The sequence below is a fragment of the Mesoplodon densirostris genome, chromosome 9, assembly GCF_025265405.1.
Source record: "Mesoplodon densirostris isolate mMesDen1 chromosome 9, mMesDen1 primary haplotype, whole genome shotgun sequence".
In the NCBI taxonomy this organism is placed as follows: domain Eukaryota; kingdom Metazoa; phylum Chordata; class Mammalia; order Artiodactyla; family Ziphiidae; genus Mesoplodon; species Mesoplodon densirostris.
This window is the reverse complement of record NC_082669.1, coordinates 54,766,956-54,773,542: the sequence shown is the minus strand read 5'-3', so window position 1 is coordinate 54,773,542 and position 6,587 is coordinate 54,766,956.

Here is a 6,587-nt window from a genome sequence, read left to right as displayed (position 1 = left end):
GCTCTTTGCCTACTGTGGCAAAAAGCAAGCAAACTGTGCTGCCTGCTGGGCACTGGGAAGAGAGAAAAGAATTACACTTATTTGTTAACCCCAGAAGGAAGCAAAAGCCTTAAGAATGTGGATGTGGGCATTACCTTGGGGTTCTGAGGGTAACATTTATCCTCCAGATTTAGCCAAACAAAGAAAAATTCAGACATTAGTGCAGCCATAGGATATTGGGATCTGTTGTTTACTTTGCTCCTGCTGCGGGTTCAGTATTTCAGCAGCACCGACACACACAACACAGTTCCTTTTCTCCCCAACAAATGGAACAGAAAATTGATTTTTAAGGAAACCAACATTTTCAGGTTTCCTCTCCTGGGGAACATTCTGGCTGGTCTTCAGCCTGACTATGACACAATCAGGAACTCATCACATATTTTCTACTCAAGATTTCCCAAGTGGGCTCAGTTAGACTTTTAAGAAATGTACTTTTAAGAAAAATAGAAATACCAGTTAGAGAAAAGTTAGATTTGACTAACATTTGACCAGAGAAGCAATTTTATTGAGCACACAGAATGTTCCCATAAAGGAGAGCTGTCAGTTATATTTTAGAGATGTTTTGAATGGTTTTTCTGAGCCGTTCTCGTTCATTCTTTGGAGATCTCCACTTTACAGTTAAAGTTTAAGACGGTACACATGATGCAGGCTGGCAGTGCAGGCGGTTATACTTATTTTAAAGCCAGTATTAAGGATTTCAGTGTTTCATCAAACTAATTCAAGTGCAGGAGAGTGGGGCAGAAGGAGGAGAAAATAAACTCATCCTGAGAAATTTCAAATGATGGATTTTTTGTTGTCATTGTTGTTGTTGTTTTGCTTTTTATGCTCATGCATCTGGTTCTCTTTGCTGCATTGGCTGTAAAAATGAGGTCATCCACTTTCCAGAGGACGAGTTTCAAAATAAGAGTTGAGGCCAGACCAATCCTTGGACAAGTATTTTACTTCCTTTACTTCGGTTTTTTGGGGCGGGGGAGGGTGGTCTCTGTCCGTGTCTTCCACTGGAAATGTTCTATACGCAGAGCTTAGGGGAAGGCTTTTGAAGGTTACAAGTAACAGATAATGTAAAGGGGCTTCTTCCCATATAGCTGCATCTCCTATTTTGAAGCATTGTGATTTTTTTTTTTTTTTTGCTTGTCTGAATATCCAAAATCTGAAATTGTCTAAACTAGAAATTTATAATCTTGTTCTTCCCTAAGGCTTGTTTCCTTTTCAGTGACAGAGTGTTGTCTGTTAAGCTTCAGTTCCTTTGTCACTAGGTATAGATCATTCATTTGATCCTCAGAAACATTGGCATAGAGTAACATTGTGTTTTACAATTATCAAAGTCACTACCTATTTTTTTCTATCGTCATTTGGGGTATGATAATAAAACTCCATACTGGAATCTCTATTAATATTTTGAGATAGGTGGTGCTTTGCTATTTATTAACATCATGGGAAACCAGGAACCACTATCAATGAACTACAAAATTCAGCAAATCTTCTCAATACTAAAAGACTAAATTAGTCAAAATCTGCTAATGCTAGTGCTTGCTATTGTAAATTTTTGCCATTTTTGCTTATCTTTGGGGAAAAAAGTGATCTGGATCACACTGGAAGTTTCACTGTATTCATTTTAAGAGTGGAAATAGAAGGATGATTTATGTTAAGTTATGTTTACACTTTGGTAATATTTGAAAATGGAAGTATATACTGGAAATGTGTATAAGTCTCAGTCTCTGCACATAATTTATGATCTATTATATTGCATTTTTAGATGTCTTAGAAGTATTGTTGTTTAACTTTATTTGTACACTTCCAATGTTTAGATCAACAACCAACTGACAATATTATAAATCAAATTCTTATTCCTCAAATCATTTAGTTTGTAGTATAACAGTTTTGATTTTTTAAGTTAAATTATAGTAATTTTAGGTCTTAATGAGTTATTTTAACATTACTAATTAAAACTGCTGAAAATGATTTGATTGTCCAACAAAGGATAAAGCATAAACAGATTGATAAAAGGATATGAAAACAAAGTGAAGGACCTCAAATCTTGTGAACATTTTGTTTTCCTGTTATTTCCTTTATTGACTCTGGTGCATGATGCCTAATTGAGGTTCCAGTGTCTTACACAATCCTAACTTCTTTAACGCTAGTGGTTTTCAGTATCCTTACAATTTAGCCCAGAATTGTTGCTTCATGAACGTTACAGACTTTGTAGTCTTTTTATTTATCAGAAAATGAACAAAAAGGGAATATCTGGTTACTAGGAACTATATTCCTTAAACGACAGCTCAGTATGACTCTAACAAAAGCCAAAAGTGTTTTGGGGGTACAGGTAATGCTTTGGGGGACAGGAGATTGTGGTGAGGCTAAGCGGTAGACAGAGAGCATTGTATGAGCTGGGTGTCTGGGGCAGGGTGTTCCACTAAAGGACCTAGATTACTTTATTTAAAGACTATCTCCCTTAAAGTAACTCACAGGTTATGTAGTAGTTTTCTCCTTCTTTCTTTGCCTGAATCAGAAGTTTACTGCAGAGTGATAAGTGTTAGGGTAGAAATCTAATTTTGCCCATTCTAACACACCAATGAAGTCCAGCATTAATTTCATGACAATAAAGCTACTCTATACTATCCTCCTTTAGCTGGGGTTGACATGGATTTCCCACCCTCAACATCCCATAAGCATTTTAACGCACAGCAGTTCATGACTGCAATGTGATAGGTGCCTCCGTTTCTAAAAGGGGCATAAAATGGGAAAACTACCTTGTGCTTCTTTGTTGTCGTTGGAAACAGAGGGGCAAGAGGCCAAGAGAGGAACCAAATGAACCCTTGTTTTATCCTGTAGTCATCGCGACCCTGAAATCTTGAGATATCCCAGGCCCAAGCTACAGGCCCAAGCCAGGTTGTTTGATCTAGCACTTTAATTAGCCTTTATGGTTTCTGCTGAAGATAAAGAATTCTCAGCTAGGTTCTTTGTGTAATAGGATTAATGTGTGCTTTAAAATTATATTTTAAAAGGTAAATGAAAACTCACATTTATATGGCTATTCTAACTCATTTGTAAGTGTTAAAGGTTATACAGACCAAGCTGCAAGAGAGGAGAACCAGTGTTTGGCCATACTATTCAAGAAGTTTCAAAAGGAGGTATCCCAGCAATTCTAAATGGAATGTCTATGCTTGGGATGTGATGTAGCCCCTTCATTACATGGAGATATTTCAGAATTACCAACTTCCATTTGAGTAAATTTACTGTCCCAGTAGAGCTTCAGATGAGGGGCATTTCAGCTTGGTGGACGGCAGTCACTAGGGTTCAAGTCACCTGCTTAATGCCAAGTCCTTAGTGCTTTCTGAATGAAAAGGTAAAATGAAAAAGAAAAGCCCAGTTTTTAAAATATCTTTTTCCAATTTACCTTTAATCAAGGATCTACCTGCACACTGTTACGAAGCTAAGCATTTAAGGATGAAGTCCAGAAATAAAATGTCCATATTTTCTACTAGAATTGCTTTCATTATGATGATAGGGGTGGGAAGTAAGTTCTCAAAAAGAAGCAGTGTTGTAAGAAATACGAATGTGCTTCAGAAATTCACTCCTGAAGAACAGCCTGTGTATGCAGGCAGATCTTGTTTATATTTGTCTTAGGCATTTAAAGTCTCAGGAAACTTAGTCTTGGTCCAAAACACTGGGGAAAAAAATAACACCAGACAGTACAGCAGTAATATTTAAAGTAGTGGCATAGAATAGACCCTACCTAGAAATCAAAGGGCAAAGAAAAAGCCTACAGAAGCAACTTCCCCTGGAAAATGAAAACATCAGGCTCTACCTTATGCAAAACAGAGGGTCCTGACGTGCTTGTGCGTGCGTCTGTGTGGATGCGCTGAGGGAATGGTGGTTACTGGAAGGCTTACACGTGAGAGAGTGTGGACCAAGCATGGCGCGTGACCCGCTTCCAGACCTGCAGAGTGGGGAAAGAAAGAAACATGATGATTTCCAATCCTTGCCCCTCCCCCCAGTCCCCCCCAAATCACTAGGGACGCGAGAATGAAGTAAAGAATAAGAGAACAAGAGGCAATGTCTCAAGAATGTGCATGCCATTTGTGTAGACGTACAGAACTACATACGTGTGAATATATCTCCCACCGTACATACATGCACATACTGCAATCACATGGCATCAAAAATATATATTGTATATGGAACTTGGTAACGTCAGATAGGACCCTGAGCAGTATCATAGCCTTATTGCCACTTCTTTTGTGTGTGTACATTGAATGGCTCATGAGATTTTAAGAGATTTTTTTAATGTATTTCTATTAAATGCACTTATCCTTCTACATGTTTATATATTTTGGTAAAAATTGGTTTATTAGATACTTGGTATTTTAGCAAGATGAAATTTCCTCACACTTTTGGTTAATGCTTTGATGTCAAGATTGCACATTGCTGAGTTGAAGCTCAGAAGTTTATACAGCTTTGGGGATTTTCAGCTGCAGACTGCAGTTTCCTTGGCTAAAGATTGCACTGTGTGTTCTTGTGCATTCGCTCACGCTCTAAAATTACATATTTGGTCGCCGTGATGCATAAGTCACTAACTACTGGCTCTCCGATGGCAGCGTTGCTATCACAGGACCATTTATTTACTTCTTTTGTGGAGTGATGACACAGTTAGCTCATCACCAAATATAATACAAGGATAGGAGCACGAGTGTGTTGTTGGAAGGTGTACACTTCTATTTCCTTCAGCTGTCTTATTCACACACCCAGGTTTCCTGTTAAGAATTTAATCTTTCACCCATGAAAGAACAATTGGCCAAAACAATTAAATCCCCTTAAAAAGTGGAAATTAGGAGGCACTCCAGCTAGATAACACCTCCAACAACATCAGAGTTAGTGCTTAGTGAAAACCCTTAAATATGTATGTATATGTTTTCCTTAATATTATTTATGATCATCACTACTGCTTTTGTACCTTTTAATGGTGTTGCAGTTAAACCACTAGTACACCTGCTACATATCACTAACAAAACTGGCTGGCTGAAAACAAAAAAAGAGAATGAATTCTATTCCGATGTAGAGGAGTTGATTTATTTTCATCTTTCTTTATGTATCACTAAAGGAAAACAGTGGTTTGGAAATCATTTTAAGTTCAGTAAGTATGGATAGCATGTTATCTGAAACTTTTAATTTGTACCTTTTGGTGTCTGATCATTTGCATGGAAGACAATAATGCCACGTCTGGATTGTTCTCTTGTGCTTGGTTAACATGTACTTCTCTAGATTGTTCTGTTTCAAACGCCATTTCTTACTCTTTGGTTTTCAGAGGCATTCAAAGCAAAATATCACAGTGGTCCTTTGTTTTCTAACCAATCTAAAAATTCCTTGATTAAATTTAATTTGTTAGTGTAAATAAATTTCTTGCCAATGAGTATTATTGTTGTTAGACAACGAATGCAATAAAAAGAGAAATACCAAGATCTGTCAAAGTAATTTTTCCCCCCTCTTCCATTTTCACTTTCAACTAAAACAAGCCTTGACTGGGTAAACCTGTATTAACTGTCAAAATACATCTATCAATCCAGAGCAAAGTGCACATTTTCCACGCAAATGACACTAAAAATAAGTTTTAGCCCTGGTAAAGTGTAAATTGGCAGCTAGAATTACATTTGAAAGCACAATTATGGAACTGGGCATAAAGTTAAAAGATCAAAGCTCCCACTAGATGCTCCCTCGTCCACCTTTCTGTCCCCATCATGGCTTCACCATCACAGCTTCTGATACCTATTAGCCAGGAGCAGGTCTGTGACAAATCCATTAAGCAGTTGGCCTCACGCAGCATAGGGCAAGCTTAGAGTCAGCCCACCCCAGAGTATGGGGATCCTTTCAACAGTTTTATTCCTAAAGCCTTAAATGTTCAGAAGACTGAATGTAACAAATGGGGGGTATTAATTTCTCTCTCACACACACACAAACCGTAATTTATCTGTGACTAAACCTTTGGCAATGCAAAAATGAGCAAGAGTAAAAGGAGAGTTGGGGTAATTTAGGTTTCTCTTTACTGGGCAAGCCATATTTAGAAGGGAAATGGGAATGGGTCTGAGTGTGCCAGGATGTCTAATGGCTTTGCTAAGGAGGTAGGCCTGGAGCTGAGGACAACTTCTTAGTGCATGTCTGGTTGTCCAGCACGTGAACTGGAGGCTCTGAGTGCTGGGATTCTGAGGACATGTGTGTTCATCTTATTCTTTGAACAAGACAAGGCAAGGCAGCAATAAGCTCATGTGCTCTCAGGGAAAACGTGTTTTAGGGAAAGGACTTTCTGGGTCACATATAGTTAAGTTACTTAGGACCTGACAACTGACATAATGATTTTAGCAATTCCATTTAAAGGATTTTTACTGGTAAATGAAGCTGTCAAATATCCCAAGACTGATTTGATATTGTACTCTCAAAGAAGCTTTATTGGGCTTCCCTGGTGGCGCAGTGGTTGAGAGTCCGCCTGCCGATGCAGGGGACACGGGTTCGTGCCCCGGTCCGGGAAGATCCCACATGCCGTGGAGCGGCTGGGC